Here is a 20,219-nt window from a genome sequence, read left to right on the forward strand (position 1 = left end):
CCCACCTTCACCCCCAAGGCCACGGCCAGAAGCTCCTGGCGTTTCCTGCCTTGCTTAGGCTTGCGAACCACAGCACACTTTTTCTCATTTTCCAGCCACAGTTCCTCGGAGAACATAGTGCCCGGACCCCAGATCTTTCTAGCTTCCTCTGCGGAGCCTCGGGAAGCTCAGAGCTGTCAGGTTTTTTGAACCGCGGCAAATGTTAGGCAGCAGATTAGAGGCAGCTGTGTCCTGTCTGCAGAGGCCTCGGGCATGTGACCTGGAAGGGCCGCTTTGAGTGATGGAGGGGGCTCTGCATCTGAATAAGGACGGGCCTGTTTTGTTTTGTGCTATTTCTTAAGGCCGACGTGTGCCTGGAACAATAGCACACATTCATGAGCGTGGCACCCCCCAGAAGCTGTATCCAGTTAGCCACAGAGGAACCAATGCAGGAGGCAGGGGCAGGCAGCTTTATTCCTCCTGCCACAGCTCATTGCCAAGGAGAGACCTCAAACACTCCTTAGCATATTTCACACACACACACACACACACACACACACACACACACACACACACACACACACACACACAACCCCCAACCAGCTCTGATGTTCAAAGCCTGAGGCTGTATCCAATTATTCTGGGGCTCTGAACCCCATCCTGGGCTGAATTCCAGCAGATTAAACCTTTAAACCCTAATGTTTAATCTTATAGGGGATAAAGCCTGCGTCTCTTTTTTTTAAAAAAAAAAATCTGCCCCAGCACTGGAAAGCTTAATTTTTATTCTTATGCACGCATTAAATTAGAACAGTCTGACCACTGAATGAGGCATAAGAGAATGGTATAGCATTTCAGCTCTGGTTTCTGCAGTCAGAGTTTCAAAATAAGAGGCAGGATGTCTTGCTCCCATCCTGCCTCTTATTTTGGATACCCCCATCTTCCCCCGACCCAACCACAAACAGCTCCCTCCATACAAAGACAAGATTCCTTAACTAAAACCAAAACATCATAGTTTTTTTCTTTAAAAAAATTTTTTCCGTGTTAATTCTGTTAGTATCCAAGCTAATGCTCTCCTTGCTCTTAAAAGCATCTGTTTGATGGTCTCCCTTGGGACCCTGGTTTTCTGGTCCCAGGTCTCTGCATTAATAGAAGTGAGGAAATCATTATGTCTTAGGAGTACTCCTAATCTGTTGGCAAAGTTTAATGCAGCTAGTGCCAGACAGTAAGAGCAATGCTTTTGGAACTAGAAAACAAGGACATAGATGGTTGGACCATGATGTAGATGGGACTGTCCATGAATCTCACCCCATCCTCTGTGTGGCCCCATGTTCCAGCGCCTCCAAGCAGCCTTGGGGAGAGTAATAAAAGATCAATCTTTTCCTTGTGTAATTCTTTATTCCTGGCAATTACTGTCATTCCAACTTGGTTCAGAAGTCCATCTTCTCATTTCATCCTCTTTTTACTTTCAATAATAATAACAGCCAAGGGCTTCCCTGGTGGCGCAGTGGTTGAGAGTCCGCCTGCTGATGCAGGGGACACGGGTTCGTGCCCCGGTCAGGGAAGATCCCACATGCCGCAGAGTGGCTGGGCCCGTGAGCCATGGCCGCTGAGCCTGCGCGTCCAGAGCCCGTGCTCCGCACGGGAGAGGCCACAACAGTGAGAGGCCCGCGTACCGCCAAAAAAAAAAAAAAAAAAAACAGCCAACTTTTACATTGGACTTTTGAGCACATTAACTTACGTTATGCCAGACGAGATTCAGAATGTGTTAAGTGCACTTACTCATTTACTCTTCTTATGAGTACGTAAAACAAGACTTTTATTTCCATTTTGTGGATGAAGAGATGATGACATCAAGAGGTATCTCAGGGACATGCAGTGGGTTTAAGCAGCAGAGCAAGGACTAGAGCCCAAAACATCTGCATCCAGCACCCGTGCTTCTGAACCCCATGTCCAAGCGCCTAGGTAAGCCGTACAGGGCTGCCTCCTTCACTTTGTCTTGCCAAATGCTTTATCTGAAATATTGGCCAAGTCTGGCCTCTCCTTAGTATTCTTGCCTCACAATAACTCAGACCCTTGATATCTCCCCAGTCCACCTTATACACAGCTGCACAACAGCTGCCTTAGTCCAGTCACCACTCCACCTCTGCTCAGAAAATGTCAGTGATTCCCCGTGGCTTGACTGCGTCCTCGCATTGTGGGTTTTTCATGAGCTCATCTATCCATCTTATTTATTTCCCTATACTCCCTGCCACAAATGCTACAAATCTTCTTCTCCGACATAGTCAACTTCCCACCTTGGTAGTTTGCTCTGTCCTTTAGCATTTTCCAGCATCATTTCCACATCTACATATCCACCAATGTTCACATTTGAACTCAGATGCCACCCTCTCCAAAAAGACTTCTCCAGACTCCCCACTGTAGGCAAACACTTTCCTCTGGAATCCCATAGTGTTTTCCCCACATTTTTCTTATTGCACTTATCACTTTACTAGAGTGATTTATAACAGGTCTTATGGTCTGCCGTATTGAGAACTCTGTGTGACATGTTCTATGTCTGGTTCACCTTTGTTTCCTCCTCCAAGAGGGTCTAGTAAGATTCCCTGCCATAGTAGCACTAAATAAGCTGTCGAAAGCACTTATACGTACAGGTAACCAGAGTTATGGAGGAAGGTGTGCAAAGGTGGTGCATGGAGTGGGGTCTCTTGCCCCATGCATCCCCATGCTTTAGCTTCCAAGGGTGTGAACCTCCAGGGGTCTGCCCTCCTCATGGTCTCCACCACACTCCTTAGCCCTCCTTCCCATCGCCCAATCCTAAAGGACATCTGCCACGCACAGGGATTGACTGAAGGTTTGGCATGCCTTTAACAGTCTTCCAATGCTTAGCCTAAAGGCAAAAGGACAGAGAGGAGGAATAAGGGTCCCTTTCCCAAACCTCACTGCTAGCAAATCAAGACAGACCTTTTGATGGCGAGTCATTCTGTGTAAGAAGATATTCTGTGATCCAAACTAGACTAAGTATATGGATATATGGTTTTGGAATCTGATAAAATAACTCTTTAAATGGAAAGTGGGCAAAAGGGGTCTCCTTTACCTTTTGGTGTGTGGATGGTTGAATACAAGAAGATTTAATATTTTTTTGTGTGTCTGTGCCTGTACTTATAACAAGTAATTTTTATTTCTGACAGTGATTTCTTTTTCAGATATTTGTTCAATAGAATTTACCCAAACACAAGACACATTCAGATATGTGAACAGACACTGTTCACTCACTTAAGATGCGTCTTTATAGGGAACTGTTATCATTTGAGCAAGCATTATTGTGAGAAGTGTGGAGGACCCCAGATCACCTCTTATTAAAGGAAAAATGATGACAAAAGTCTCTTGGTAAAAACTTCCCTCTTAAACAGCCCTCCACACACAGAGCTCTTCTTAACCAAGCCCCTCCAGGACTGAGGCTGGGTTTCTTTTATATCCTCACAAAGTCTAACACATGTTGTCTATACACAGAGACAGGCTGGCAGTCTTTTTCGAACAAAAATTTCTATCTGACGTATTTTTATTCATATATTCATTAGATGAAGCACATGTCCCGACATGCTCCGTTTAAATCAGGGATTGTCCACCTTGGAACTACTGACATTTGGGGCCGGATAATTCTTAGTTGTGGAGGAGCTGTCCTGTGCATTGTAGGATAGGTAGCAGCATCTCTGACCTCCACCCACTAGATGCCAGTCGCATCCCCCAATTGTGACATCACAAATCTCTCCAGACACTGCCATTTTCTCCTGAGGCAAAACTGCCCCCAGTTGAGAATACCAGGGTTAGATTAATACCACAAATATTTACAGCGTGCTTCCTCTGTGCCAGGTATTATGCTAAGCAAATGCTTATATATGCCTAAGTGCATATGTTGGCTTATTTAAGATTTATAACCCTCTGAGGTAGGTACTGTTACAGTTACCCCCACTTTGAAAGGAAATGGGAACTGAGGGTTTAAGTGAGTTGCCCAAGGTCATACAGCTGGTAAATGGTAGAGCTGAGATTAGAACCTGGGCACAACTGACTAAGTCTATGCTTCCCCCCGCCCACCGCCCAAGAATAAGTTTATTTTGTGTGTGTGATAAAATATGCATAACATAAAATTTACCATTTTAACAATTTAAAAGTGTATAATTCAGCAATTCAGTGGCATTACATACATTCACAAAGTTCTGCAATCATTCCCACTATCTAGTTCCAGCACATTTCCATCACCCCAAATGAAACCTTTTACCCAATTAAGCAGTCACTCACCATTCCCCTCCCCCTCCAGCCTCTGGCAATGGCTAATCTGCTTTCTCTGTGGATTTGCCTATTCTGAATACTTCATGTAAATGCCATCATGCCGTGTATGGTCTCTTGTGCCTGGTTTCTTTCAGTTAGCTTGTTGTCGAGATTCATCCATGCTGTAGCATCTATCAGTACTTTATTACTTTTTATTGCTTAATAATAATCCATTGTATGGATGTGCCACGTTTTGTTTATCCGTTCTCCAGTTGACGCACATTTGGGTTGTTTTCACCTGTTGGCTATTGTGAATAGTGCTGCTAAGAATATTCTCGAACAAGTTTTTGTTTGAACACCTGTGCCAGTTCTTTTGGGGATAACAGTAAATCTATGCTTTTAACCACCCTCTAAACTACCTCTCATCCAAATAAAGTTCACATTTTAAAATATTCAGGAATTAAATGCCAGAATTACTCTCTTCCCCATTGTTAACCTGTTAACAACTCAGGGCTGGTGCTCCCTGGTCTGGTTTTTAAAGAGGAGACTTTTTTTCTCCCTGAGTCCTCTGCCAAAGCAGCCATGACTTAAGATACTTCTGGAAGTAGGTGGGGCTATAAATAAATGGTGACATAAGCTCACCACTTCCCTTTTCCTTTTTTATAAATAAGGGTTGGATTCTATTTTCTATGCATGGCATCTCACTCTTCTTTGTCTCTATGATTAGGATCCTGTATCCAAGAAAGAATCAGGTAATGAGACGGCAGTGGAAGTTTGTCAGATGAAGACAAGGAAGCACGAATGGGTCACTGGGCAGGAAAACATGGGGAAACGAAGCCCGTTGGGGTGCATGTGTACGTATAAAGTGCCCAGGATGGTGCAAGAAAGGACACCCTTCTCTCTTCTCTGACTTTAGTAATCTAGCATCTTAAATCCATAGGGGACCTCAGAAGCTCGTCTAATCAAAGGCCCCTTCTCCACCTGGCTTCAGGCAGCCCCACATCTTGGCCTCTGGGGACCACAACAGTCTGCCTTTTTAGTACCAACTTCTAGAAAAGGTGATTTACCATCCATCTGCAATCCTTCCATAGACTTCACGTAAATTCCTGTGGCACTTTTTTTTTTTTTTTTTTTTTTTCAGTATGTGGGCCTCTCACTGTCGTGGTCTCTCCCATCGCGGAGCACAGGCTCCGGACGCGCAGGCTCAGCGGCCATGGCTCATGGGCCCAGCCGCTCCGCGGCATGTGGGATCTTCCCGGACCGGGGCACGAACCCGCGTCCCCTGCATCGGCAGGCAGACTCTCAACCACTGCGCCACCAGGGAAGCCCCCTGTGGTACATTTTAAGGAGGGCTTTTTGAAAGTGTCATCATCAACCCCAAGACAGTCTCCTAGTCCTCCTGGGGCCCCTCTCACTTCCATCTCTTGAGTCTGAGTCCCCCCTTGGGTGCTGAAAGCCTGAGCTATACCCGTGCTACCAATATTACCCTGTAGATGTAGGCATCTGCTGCCTTGTGGCAGTATATGAAATGAAAATCAATATTAGTGATGCTGGTGAGGGTGTCATGAGGACAGCTCGCCAGCAGACTGACGGTGTTTTTAAGAAGTGGCCCATTGCTGGGGGAAAAAGTTGGCAATGTATCAAATGCCTCACGTGCATCGATCCAATGATTCTAGTTCTAGGATTCTCTTAAGAAGGTCTTCAGACACAGAATTAATAGGTAGGTAGATAGATATTCATCATCATAATAACAAGAACTGAGAAAAGGCCTAAACATCCATGACAGGGGAAAGGTTAAATACATTATGGTATAAACATGTAATGTTTGTACGTTAGGTAGACACTAACAAAGATGATTAAAATCACTTTTAGTGATGAAGGGATATGCCCCTGATATAATGGTAGGTGAGAAGCAGGCTCTTGAACCATGATTTCAGTTTTGTAAGTAGATGCATGCAGAAATATCAGAAGGAAAAACACCAAAATATCTCCAACACACCAAACAACTGGGGAGGGGGCAACAGTTCTCTCCAGGTGGAGAAATTTTAATTGACATTTATTTTCTTCTTTATTCGTTCATGTATATTTTGAGCCTCCTACAGTGATTATGTTCTGGTTCTATTATATAAAAATACAGAGTTTTAAAAAGTATATTATAAAGACGTTGTTAGCTTTCGTGTGCACAGATGATAGACTAACATCATAGGTAACCTTTGAGCTCACCTAATCCCACCTACTCTTTTCACAGCTGAAGAGACTGAGGGTCAGAGAAGTTCAATGATTTGCACCTCCCTCCCCTCGTCGCAGAGCTATTCTACAACTAGATCTAGAACCAGGTCCAGACTCCAGGTTCTCTTGCCTGCAACCTTCGACAGAGTGTGCTTCTCACACTTCAGTGGATCTCAGGACCCCCAGAGGTCTGGTTCAAACACAGACTGCTGGGCCCTAGCTCCAGGGTTTCCGGCTCAGTCAGTGTGAGATCAGGTTTAAGAATCTGCCTGAGAAAAGTTCCCGGGTGACGCTGATGTTGCTGCTCCAGGGACCACACTTTGAGGACCCGTTTTGTGCTTTCCTCTGTACCTGTGGGTCTCAGCCTTACCTGATCATTAGAATCACCTGGGGAACAGAAATGACGAAACAAAAGCCACGTTCAAGCTACACCTGAGACCAATGAAATCCAAATTTCTGGGGATGGGCCTGGGCTTAAAAAAAAAAGTCCCTCAGGATTCAAATGTGCTCCTAACATTGAAAACCACTGCACTAATCTCGAGCGCTTCAACTCAGGGGGATTATCAGAGAAGAGGGAAGTATGAATGGAGTAAATGCTATTGAAAACCACCCCACCATAGGAATCAACACCTTTTCAAACACAGAATGTGAAAATGCTTCTATTCACGCCCACCCCTCCCTCACCTCCCATCATGCCACTTAGAACTCCATAGACTCTTAAAGGCAAAAATCCACACCATGGCCTATAGGGGCCTGCGTGGTCCAGCCCCTGCCACCTTCCCAGCCTCACCCTCTACCCTTTCTTCCCACCACCTTAAGAATATATAACCATGACCTAGCAGTACGATTTTTAAATTGTTAACCTTCGACCCTCCCCAGACTGCTAACTTTATGAGAGCAGATACTGTGTGCGCTCAGGTCACAGTTAAAACCCCAGTGTCATACCTCAAACGTGGCACAAAGTAGGTGCTTGCTAAATTTTGCTGAATGAACGTCCATGGCTATAAGATATCGTGAAGTCAAAGTACCACCATAGAGGTTTATTATCATCACTACCTCTTCATCTAGTCAATTTACTCTTTAGAGTCTCTGATATAAAATCCAGGGGCCATGCCCTTTGGGGTTTTCTTTTGGCCAAGCTATCAGATTTTGGGTATCACAAGAAGGGGTACTGGAAACAGGGGGACTCTGCCCCAGGGTGAGGCCCTAAGAGTCACAATCAAGTTCAGGACTAGAATAATATTAAAAGTACCATTGTATATTTGTGGACTATATTATATGGTATCTCTGTAACCAAGCAGAACCCTAGGGGCCTTCCCAGGACAGACCCCCGCCCCCCCTCCATGTCCTCTGCCTGCCTCTTGTTTGTAGAAAAGATGTAGTCTCCAATGCTTCCCGAGTCACACAAAAAAAGCCTGGCTCAAGAATTAATGATTGAAAGGATGTGAACATGTAGTGACAAAAATAGCAGTTGGGCTAGGAGAACTGGAAACAATTTAAACAGTAAATCGGCCATATGGCAGTCACAGAATCTTTAGTTCCTCCCAGAAGTACACAGATAACAGTATCGGATATACATTCCTGAGTCACTTTACAGATTCTGAAGCCCCTACCAAATGAAAGAAGTTAACTACACGATGACCATGAGCATGGAGCCCCCAGTCCGGCTGGAGGGTGAGGATTGATACTGTTAACCCCTGTGACACTGCCCTGTTACCTCACCATCAATCAATTAGAGAATTGTGCACGAGCTGATCATATACCCTGCAACATCCCTCCCTCACCTTGCCTTTAAAAATGCTTCTCTGAAACCCATTGGGGAGTTTGGGCCTCTTGAGCATTAGCTGCCCTGGACTCCTTGTCTGGTGCCTTACAACAAATGCCGCACTTTCCTTCACCACAACCTGGTGTCAGTAGATTGGCTTTACGGCGCGTGGGTGAGTGGACCCAAGTTTGGTTCGGTAACATCTCTATTCTATGAGGAAGGTAAAGCGGGAATCATTATTCTCCTTTTTACAGATGAAGAAACCGAGGTCCTAACGGGTGTGTCCTGGGGAATGGAATCAGGTCTCCTGATTTTCTTCCTTTTTTTTTTTAAAGTTTTTTTGATGTGGACCATTTTTAGAGTCTTTATTTTTATTTATTTATTTGGCGGTACGTGGGCCTCTCACTGCTGTGGCCTCTCCTGTTGCGGAGCACAGGCTCTGGACGCGCAGGCCCAGCAGCATGGCTCACGGGCCCAGCTGCTCCGTGGCATGTGGGATCTTCCTGGACCGGGGCACGAACCTGCGTCCCCTGCATCGCCAGGCGGACTCTCAACCACTGCGCCACCAGGGAAGCCCTAGAGTCTTTATTGAATTTGCCACAATATTGCTTCTGTTTTATGTTTTGGTTTTTGGTGGCAGGCATGTGGGGATCTTAGCTCCCTGACCAGGGATAGAACCTGCACCCCCTGCATTGGAAGGTGAAGTCACAACCACTGGACCACCAGGGAAGTCCCTCTCCTGATTTTCTTCCCATGGAAATCCCTGGCCCTCCTGTCACAGCAGATCAGCAGTAGAAACCGCTCACAGCTGACACGGGGCTCATTCCTCCTCTCTTTTCCTAGAGGACTTATTACAAACTTTTAAAATGGGGCGCCCACCGAGTTCTTCTACTAGCTATACCTCCAGTGACTAGCATGAGGCCAGCGTTAGCTCTCATGAAAGTTTTGTCTCATGAAAATAAACAAACCCACTTTTTTTGCAGTCTATTTTTCTTGCCTTCCATCAAAATGACTTCTAATTTTAAAAGGTTGCTTTTATTTTCTTGCTTCGACCATCAGTGTATTTCCCACACATCTTTCTGAGGTTCTGGGGTTGACTGATGAGTCTGAACTGCACATTATTTCCCCAAAGCTACAAAATGTGAAATCCAGCCCAGATTCAGAGACACCCAGCAATGTGCTGCAGTCATTCATTCCGCCCAGAATGCTGGTAAGAAATCTGTTTTTTCCTTTTGTTTTCACTCTCTCTGGGTCATACTTAAATATTTTTAATTGCTGGATATTGGTATATTAAATGTATGCTTACTAGTTATTATTTCAGTATTTGAAATACACACCCGTGTGTGTGTGTGTGTGTGTGTGTGTGTGTGTGTGTGATTGAGAGAGAGAGAGAGAGAGAGAGAGAGAGAGAGAGAGAGAGATGGAGAGAATGCTTATGAGAGGACAGTGGATAGAGGGGCACGGAGATTTTCACTGTGGTGTTTGCTGTGGCATCCTACGTCTGGTTCTCTATTCTTGTTTGCAAGTGAAAAAACTAGAAATACTAAGTGAAAAAGCCCAAATCCCAAATTGCTGAATGATAATCAAAGTGGTAGTTTTCTTTTATCAACACTACTAAGCCCAGCCTGTTTGATCCTATGAACTCTGAACATTTCCCCAACACTGCCAAATCTCTGTTGCTTTGTCTAAGAACCGCCCCATTAGTGTTTGCTATACTCTTTGCTTGTGGTTTTCAGTCCTGAAAGAGGAGAAAGACAACAAAGGGATATGACTCAACTGCAAACTCATTCCCATGACAGCAAAAGAAATGAGAGACCAGGGTGGGACCCTGCCATCTTTCCCACCAACGTGCCAGTTGAAGCTGAATAATCCTGGCTTTACTGGAGTCTGTCAAAGCATCAGGTATCAAGGGCTGACCTGGCTGCCTCCTAAAACTCCCGGTGACCTCCAAATCTGCTGTGTCCTGGTCCGAGGAGGAGAGACCTTTGACTCTGATGGCCCAGCGGCTGCTCTAATTGTTCTCCAGGGACAGATGGCCATTCTCAATACGAGAGACACAAAAAGGCTAGAGGATCCGTCCTGCCGCCTCTCTTACAACTCATTTCCCTTCATCCACAAAAGTCAGCGTTCATCCCAAACTGAAGGCCTGGGCGGTCTCCAAAATGGACCAAACCACCTTGTTTGGAAGCACATACATAATCTGATGCTTCTTGGGTGATTGACTGTGAACTGTTGACATTGCTGTCCTTCCCACTTCATTTCTCCACCTGTTTTATTGAGGCTGATGTCAACAGTTTTGGCTAATGGCTGCTGTTTTTCACAGTCTGCTTAGATGTAGACACAAAAGTTACTCCCCGTTACAGAGAAAGACTTCTGGTTACATTAAGCATTTCACACATTTCAACAGGTACTTGTCGGTATTTTCTTTTTGTGCACAGTTTTTGAATGAGGAAAAAAAGAGGTTTCCATCAGAATGTAGTAACCCATTTCCTTACGCAAGAACTTGAAAAATCGTAGTCAGTTTTCTCAAATGCTGAGTTTCAGAAAGGACAGTAAGGTTATTTTCAAGAGAAGGGAGCATTTGTGGAATCAAATTGCTAACACTGCCTTACGACACGTTAGGTAACCTTTTATAAAGCTAAGACCCAAACGGGCAATGCAAACCTTAAGGGAGAAGCAGCTATGACAAAGTTCCCAGCTGCTAGTTTGCTTCTTGCCTGACATGACTCTCTTCTCTTATTCAGTATTTATATCCTTTGCTTTCTATTTTCCTTCCTTTGCACCTTCCCATCTCTGGCCAAAGAAGTAGGTACCCCCAACGACTGATGTAGGGGTTTCATTACCAAAGTCAAAGATGCTCAATTTCTGGCTTATGGCACCCAACAGTATAGTAGGATCCAAATGTATTTCTCTCTTGCCCCCTCCCTGCCACTGCCGCTCACCCAACTGAGCCTGAGAAGTCTCTGCCAGAGGCTATACGTTTTGCCGAATTACACTTTCTTGCCATAGTGCAGCCTGGCAATTTGTAGAGCATAATGTGCCACACAGAGCCTCCAGCTGCTTTTCCAGCGGGTTCTTTGGTCAGCTGTTGGATTAGGGTGCACCTTTACTGAAAGAGAAAAATCACATTAACCAGCTGTTTTCCGCGTGCAAGCTGTCCCACGCTGCAAATGACAAGAGAACCTATTAAAGACACACAAAACACCTCAAATCCCCCTCGCTGTGTTTTTTACAGTGAACAATCACCCAAACAAAACAGTCCTTGAGGCCACTCACAGCTGTGCAGCTGATCCTGCCCAATATAGTTCCCCGCGATATTTACCAACTCAGGAGTTCTGAAATACACATGCTTGCACATTCCAAATGTGAACCTAAGATGATTTCTGGCCTCCTGTGTGAGTGGTGACAGGGATTTTCAAATTCTGCAACTGAACCTCATAGTTGTGTGTTGGGAAGACCAGCCTTCTGCCAGGTATATGTCCCTGTAGCCCGTTCCCAGGTGGAATGTCAGAATACGTGTGATGATGCAGACACTTCTACCAGCCACTGGCCAGCCCTGGGAAGAGACACTGTCATCCTAGTGTGTATACATGAATATTGTAGAGGGACAGTTCAGTCTGAAATGACCACATCCAATTTGACCTCAGCTATGTTTTAATGCAATAAAATTATTCTTTAATATGTTTAAATATAGTTTTTTCCTTCCTTCCTTCTTTCCTTTCTTCCTTCCTTCTTTCCTTTCTTCCTTCCTTGCCTCTTTCCCTCTTTCAGCAAATATTTACTAAGTATCAATCATATGTCAGGCACTGTTTTAGGTCAACGGGATACAGTAGCGGACAACTGACAAAAATCTCTGCCCTCAGACAAGAAACAAAACTAGTGAATACATTATATATTATTCTAGAAAGTGATAAATGCTACAAAGAAAAATAAACAAGAATACAGGATAGACATTAGTAATCGAAATTTGTGAACTGGCATTGAAACATTACAACAATGTTTTGTTGCACCAATTTTATAAACTTTTACAGTTTATAAACTTTTACTGAAGGAGAAAACTTTCAGTAAATACGTGTTATTTTTTCAGCAATACGTGTTATTTTTCAGAGACAAACCAAAGTTTAATTTCTCAAGGTTCATGCTGTTTGCTTTAGCAGCATTTGATGGTGGATCTTTTATATGCGTTTGTAATAGATGAAAAATAAACCAGATTGCAAATGCTTTTTCTTTCTTTTTTAAAGCAAACCATGTACCAAGTTTTCTGGTCCAAATTGTGTAGGATAAGTTAAATTGTGTTCTAATTACCAATATGAGTGTATTTCTGTAAGTATAGTTATGTTGAAATAAAGTTTTAAAAAGCAAAAAAAAAAAAATACAGGATAACAGTGATGGGGAGGGAGGGTGCAATTTAAAACAGGATGGCCAGGAGAGGCCTCACTGAGAAGGTGACACCTGGGCAAAGACCGGTAGGAGGTGGTGGTGAGCCATGTTGATATCTGGAGGGGGAGCATTGCAAGCAGAGGGGACAGCAAATGCAAAGGTCCTGAGACACGAGCAAGGTTGGCACGTTCAGGAAATAGCAAAGATCAAGAGTGGCTAGAGCTGCGTGGACGAGGAGAGGTGAGGCTCCCAAGGGCCTGGCGGGAGAGAGGAAGGACTTCGCTTTTACTCTGAGTGACGCGAGCAGCCACTGCAGGGCTCTGAACAGGTGTGTTGTATGATCTGAATTACTTTTCAAAAGCATGGCTCTGACTGCTGTGTTGAGAACTGTAGGAGGGCAAGGGTGGAGGCAGGGAGGCCAGCCAGTTAGAGGCTGTTACGGAAATCCAGGGGAAGAGAAGACAGTGGCTTGGGCCGGGGTGGGAGCAGCGGAGGTGGTGAGGAGGGGCCAGATTCTGGATATCAATTCAAGGTGGAGCCCAGAGGATCAGCTGACAGGTTGGATGTGGAGAGAGAGAGAAAAAGAGGAAGTGAGCCAGGCTGGGGCCTGTGACCCTTTGCTGCAGTGCTTGTACCTGGAGAAATGTCTCCTGGAGCAACAAAATACAAAGAAACTATAAGGGACTAAAAATAACTGTGTGCATGTGCGGTTGGGGCAAATTATGAACAAAATACAAGAAAAGACCAAAAAGCCCAACTGCCACTTCTGAAGAGCCGGGAGCAAAAGCAGGGTACTGCGCATGCCCCCTGCACACACCACCACCAAAGGCATGGGCAGACCACCTAAGCCACCCTTCTGGCCCGACCCCTGGACACACCCCTACCCTCACCCCATATAAGGAACAAGCTTGCCCCCCATCAGCGAGCAAGCTAGCAAGCGAACCTGTTGTTTGTTCTCGCTGCCCCCTGCTGCAGCAGGGGCCCCAATAAAGCCTTGCCTGAATTTCTTGTCTGGCTTCTGATCAATTTCTACTGCTTAAGGAAGGCCAAGAACCCTGGTCGGTAACAGAAGGACTCCAGGATAGTGGCACAGTTCGGGCCCTGAGCAACTAGAGAGATGACGCTTCCATTAGGAGAGATGAAGAAGACCGCGGAAGAGGCAAGAGTGACGGGGAAGTGCAGAACTCCGTTTGGAGTGTATGAACTCTGAGTAGGTAGCTGGACATGAAAACCTGGGTTCCAGGGAGGGGTGGGTGCTGGAGACACACTCCTGAGAGCTGTCATGCCCAGATGGATTTACAGCAAGAGAGTGAGTGCAGACAGAGGACTGCAGAGGCCCCAGGACTGAGCCCTGGGCCACCCCAAGCATTACGAGGTCAGGAAATTGAGAAGGAGCTAGCCAAAGAGAAAGGGGAGGCAAATTTGATATCCTGGAAGCCGAGGGAAAAGATGACCAATTGTGCCCAGTGCCACTGACAGGTCAGGTGTGATGGGGACTGAGAAAGGACCATAGGATTTAGCAGCTTTTAGGCAAGTGAGTGATCACACTGACAAGAGCGGTTACCAAGGAGCGGCGGGGGAAACCTGATTGCAGATGCTTTAAGAGAGAACAGGAGGAGGAGAGAGCATTTGGAGCAGAGACTGTTGTTAAGCTAGGACTGGAGAAGGTGGGAACGAGAGAAAAAAGCAAAAAGGGGTGGGGAGAGGTAGGGTCCAGAGAGAAGGCTTTTACTTTTAAGAAGGGAAGAAAGCCACTGTGATTCCCTCTGTCCATCATAAAACCATAACCCATGTGGTGAAGTCTGACAACAATTTGGGTTAATGACTGCTGATGCTTTCATGTCAATCAGAAGGCCCACGTGCCTCCTCCCTTGGTGCCAGCAGGACGTCAAAACCGCACAAGCCTCTGCGGGTGCAGCTCCCTCCTCTAGCCCCCCCCCCCCACCTCCACCAAGCACCGCACAGCCCTAAGCCAGTTGTCCCTCCCAGCTCTCTCAGGCCATTTTCAGACCTGCTGGGGAACCTGTTCTGCTCTCTCCAGCAAGTCTCATTATGTGAGTAATAAAACTTCATATCCTCTTGGTGGGCACGTGGCATCATCAGTATCAACATCAAGGCAAATTTTGGGCGGGGGAGGTCCATCCACCTCTGTGAAGTGGCTACCACGGCCTATCAGAACTGAAAAGCACCTTCCTTGTGGCCCGTGACCCGGACCTTGCACCTGCTGCTTACTGCTCTTCCACATTTGTTCAGTGCTCAGAACCCAGGACTCATTCTTTGAACACATGATATTCTTTTGTGAAGCCATGCCTCTGCACATGTGCTCCCTGCCACTTAAGACTTACCAAATATATTAGATTCATATCAGCAACAAAAGAGAAAAAAGCAACCCTAACAATTACTGGACACATACTGCACCAGGCACACTAACGATTGTCTCATTCAATCTGCACGATAGCCCTGTGACAAAGATATTATTATCCCCTTTTCATAGATGAGGAAACCGAAGCTAAGAGGGCTCTCACTGCTCAAGCTTACACAGCTAATAACTAGGATTGATCAGTTGCTTCTGTAGTTCGTACTCCTAAACTTCATGTGATTCTGCTTCCACATATTTGTCCCCCAGGAGGTTGTAATATCCTGAGAAAGGACACTGCACTCATATTTTCTAATCTCTTTGGCATCAAGAACCAAAAAGTGGTCAGCAAAGATTTATAAATAAATGAACGTGTCTGGTCTGGCCCAATCTCCCCATTATACAAGGAACGTTAAGGTAAGTTAGCTGCTCATGTTCTCACAGCAGTTAGTTGTAGAGTCAGGACAAAGAGCCAGGTCCTTGCAGGGCAGGTTCAAGCTCTTTCCACTGTGCAGCAATGGATCTGGTCAATATCCATGCTCTCCCAGGCTGCACAAGTTAACACACACACACACACACACATACAGACACACTAAAAAGCATATCAAATATAGGCAGGAAATTGCTAGACTATGTACACTGTTAAAATCATCTCAGAAAGTAATTTGGCCATCTGTATCAAGAGTTTCAAAATACTAATATCCTTTAATATTCTGTAATTCAAGAATTATCGATTCTAAGAATCTATCTTAAGGAAATGATCCTAAATACAGAAAGGCATTCATGGCAGCATTATTTCTAATATTAAAAATGGAATATATTGTGCATGTCCTAACCTTAGGAAATAGCTAAATAAGTATGATGCTCATGCTGCAATAAAAAATAATGTTTGTGAAGAGTGCACAGTAACATGGTTGTAATATACTATGTAAAAAAAGCAGGATACAAATTATAAATGTACTATGATTACAACTATATTTAAAAAGCCCCATGCATAGGAAATCAATGTAAGGAAATAGCCCAATGTATATATTTTCTGTATCTTTCATAATTTCTTTAATTAATTACCGTTATAATTGGAATGAGAAAAAAAAGGAAAAACTTGCCACAGAGAAACAAAAACCTTTTTTTCCCCCAAGTTTGCATCAGTTTTGTTTTGTACTAGGAGGTCTTTACCTTAGAGGGAAAATTAGGTAAGTTTTAAGCATAACTAGAAATCAAATAAATCTAAAATATTAGAGTTTTCTGTGGTCTGGATCTCACAGCTATAATATATTTAAAGAAACTAAGATGTACAAAAAAAGTGGTTAAGAAATGTTGTTAGACATGAAAACTTTTAACCTAGCAGGTATTAAGAAAGGATTCACTTTTGGTGGGGCTTAATACCTGCCATTTTATGGCATCTCTTGATATGAATTAAAATCTTTTCAAAATGCAAGACAACACTATTTTATGTAAAAACAAGATTTAAACCTCCGAAGAGATTTTGACCTTGAAATAAAAGTTTTCAAATAAAAATACTGTTTCTGTTATATATTATTATTTGTAAGAGTCAGGAGTTAAAAGAAGAAGGAATAAATATCAGGTTTGCATAACATAGATTTTTCTCTAAATAAATTTATTCAACCCCCCCAAATTACATCCTAGCACGTATAATATACCTATGAGACTTTAGCTTTTGTAATATTTCAGTAATGATTTGGGATCGAGGAGCTTCTATTTTAAATAATTTAAATGTTTTCTAGTTTAATTTTTTCACTTCAGTCTTATAATAATAAAAATGAAATAGGGCTCCGTTTTTACTTTTTATCAGTAAGGAAGGTTTCCAGCCATCTCCTGAAGAGTTGTGTAAGAAACTAACACAGTAATTGACCATGCGCTATTTTGGTTGAAAATGCTTTGAGCTTATCAAACCCCTTGGTCATAGAAAGGGCAAATACAACTGTGTTTGTTTGCTAAGAATTCCTTGGTAAGAGTAAAGACTCTGGAGCTAAGTTGTCTGTGTTCAAATTCCTGCTCCAACCCTTCCCAGCTGGGAGACCTCATGCCAAGTTACTTAACCTCTCTGTGCCTCTTTCCCTCAAATATGAAATGTGGATAATAATAGTAGTGCCTCGTAGATGACTAAATGTGCAATTTAAGTTGTGAGTTGTAAATTGCTCAGATCTATGCCTGGCATCATTTTATATGTATATATGCATATATAACTTAATGAATAAATTAACTTTAACGATTATGCAAGTGATGCTTTCAAAGTAAAGCCTAATCTGAGGAAGGTGCTGACAACTGAGTTTAACTAAGACTACCTTTACTTGATGTGATAGGGAGAAAAAATTCTTTTCTGATCTGCCAGTTAAAAAACGCATGGTCATTTAAATTCAAGCAGAATCAACAGAGAGCTAAGTGTAAGCTAGAAGTATGCTAACCACAAATGGCACTTCTTCAAGGCATATATGGTGGAACACATAGCGGGTTGCACCGAAGATGTGTAAATGCTGCAAAAGTAGGCTTGTCTCCTGAAATATTTTGATGATATCAGAAGGAACAAAGGTAACAGGGGTGTATTTTAGGATGTGAGTTTATAAAAAACAAACAGAATGAAGGAAGAAATTGGAGCTTATGTTGATCCTGGGGATTAAAATATGGCTGGTCAACTTAGTCCTGGGCTCCAGAATGGCACTCAGGAAAGAGCCTTCAAGACTCTTGGGGAATGGGGTGATCAGCAGCAGGACAGGCTGTGAACATCCGAATGGGCTCAAAATCTTCACTCTCAGCCTCCTCACCTTGTACAATATGACTGGGTGTGGGGAGCACAGGATGCTCTTTGCTCCTGGGATGCAGCAGGCTTTTTTGGAGAGTTGTGGAGCAGATAACAGATTTCTAAAAGCAAACCATCAGCTACTTCCAGGAGTCACCAGGCCATCCTTGGTATATCCCCAGTAACTATTTTCAAAGACAGTTACACTAAATCCAGCTCTAATGATTTAGACTTATATTTGTTTCCAAATAGCTCTTAGACTGAACTCATAGAACACTAAACATATTTTATGGTGACCCACTCAGGTTTCAAACTGGTGTTTCTAAACTATCAGTTATCCCAGCTGTTTTATGATTGAAGAAGTTTGTAAAATTCTACATATATCCCCTTCTTGGAGAATTACCTTTTATATTACCATTTAGAAGGATCAGCATTTTCTAAACTTAATTGTAACCATGTATGGCCAATGAGTATCTAGAAGTACTAGTGTCTGGGACACTAATCCTCGAAACTCAGGACTGTTCTGAGGATTAAAACAGATAACCCACATTGTTTGTGGTAAGCAAAACACAACAAGGGCTCACGGAGGTTACCTATGGTTATCATTAATAACAACTACTCTTTTTTTTTTTTTTTTTTTGTGGTACTTGGGCCTCTCACTGTTGTGGCCTCTCCCGTTGCGGAGCACAGGCTCTGGACGCGCAGGCTCAGCGGCCATGGCTCACAGGCCCAGCCGCTCCGTGGCATGTGGGATCTTCCCGGACCGGGGCACGAACCCGCGTCCCCTGCATCGGCAGGTGGATTCTCAACGACTGCGCCACCAGGGAAGCCCAACAACTACTCTTTAAATAAGCTTAGCTAGTGATCCTGCTGTATCCTGAATGGTGTACATTTAAGAAGGCTGGTACTGGTTCTGCTAACTGGTCCTGAGTGACACTGTGGGGAGTGGAGATGGTTCTTTCTCTCCCACATGGCAAGTCATTCAAGGCAGCATGAGGCAAGGTAAGCACAGGATGACTGGCCACAGCTGATGGCCTAAAGTGCACTGTAGGACGTCGGTTCCAGGCGGGTAGGGCAGGAAGAACCACCTCTGGGCACTCATTCCAAGATGTGTACACCAGTGGAAATGGGACACAACGTGGCTGGTTCCTGTGGGTCCCTTAGAGTTGCTGTGATGTCTCGCTGGACAGAGCCCAGGGTGTCATCTGAATCCCAGCATTCCATATCTTGACCTCTCAGCTCCCTGGTGCCAGTTAGTCTGAAGTCCCAAGATCTCTGGGCCCTGACACAAGGTCCTGGCATCCACCCACCTTATTTTACAAAACTCCTTGATGTATAAGAAACAGTCCCTTAGCCCCAAATGACATGTCCTAAACGATCTGAGTCCACGGGAAACTGCCCACTTGCCTGTTGCCCTGAGTCCTTCCAGAAAATCGTTGCACTTGCAAAAGCACGAAAACCGGCTGCCAAGATCCTACGGAGAAGGAGTGCATTTGTGGGGCAGGTGGAAGCTCGGGGGGGTGTCACTGCTCTGGGCACGCTTGCCCGGTCGTCGGCTGCTACTCCAGGCTCAACTGCTGGGCCCTGGCTTCCTAATATGGGTTCTGTTGCTGCGTTAAGGAGGTGCTACTGCTCCAACGGAAATCTGGTGCCAAGGGCTCTTCTCTCAAAATTGGCATCACCTAAGGTGAGCACTGAATTCAGGAAAATGGGGGTGAGGTTTTCCTGCCACCATGTTGCCAGCATATTCCAGGCATGAGGGGGTGCTGGTGATCCAATTCTCCCCTCACAAAAAGCGAATAATACATGTCAAGAAAAATGAGTCTCAAAGGGTGATGAAATGAGTTAAGGTAAGATTTCATTCTGTTGGGTTCTAGGGTTCAGTTTCTAAGAATTAGGGGTGTGGTATTTTAACAATGGCTGCAAAACTCCTATCAAAAACAAAACAGTCCTGCAAAAACATTCCTCTTATCAAGATATGGGGTGGATGTCCTCTCCCAGGAAAGCTGGATGGACTTGTGTTTACTTCAGCCAGTAGAATACATGATGGCAACATGACATGATTCCCAAGGCTGGGTCATAAACGGCAATGCAGCTTCTGCCTTGTCCATGGAAACCCATACACTGGAGCTGTGAGCTGTCTTAGAAGAAGTTCAACTATACTGAGGCTGCCAAGTTTGGGGGAAACACATTTCATGGAGAGGACTCACGTAGACACTGATTTACACTCCTGCTAAGTTCAGTGCTCAAGTCATCCCATGTCAGGGGCCACATATGAGAACAAAGGAGTTTCCCGATGATTCCAGTCCCCAGCCATCACATTCCCCCAGCCTTTGCACCTTCCCAGATGTGGCCGCTGACAGCATGGAGCAGAGGAAGTTTTCCCTACTGTATCCTGTCCTAGTCCTGAGTCACTGAACCTGTAACCGTAATACAACAGATATTTTACACGACTAAATTTTGAAATGGTTTGTTTCTCAGCAACAGTA

The 20,219-nt window shown here is 44.4% G+C and overlaps 1 protein-coding gene across 3 annotated transcripts in view; it reads right to left on the reverse strand.

Annotated features, from left to right (window-relative positions):
- Positions 1-20,219, reverse strand: part of CHN2 (chimerin 2) — a 334,133-nt gene that overhangs the window by 40,658 nt on the left and 273,256 nt on the right. The window lies entirely within an intron of this gene.

Source organism: Orcinus orca, chromosome 9 (genome assembly GCF_937001465.1).
Source record: "Orcinus orca chromosome 9, mOrcOrc1.1, whole genome shotgun sequence".
NCBI classification, from domain to species: domain Eukaryota; kingdom Metazoa; phylum Chordata; class Mammalia; order Artiodactyla; family Delphinidae; genus Orcinus; species Orcinus orca.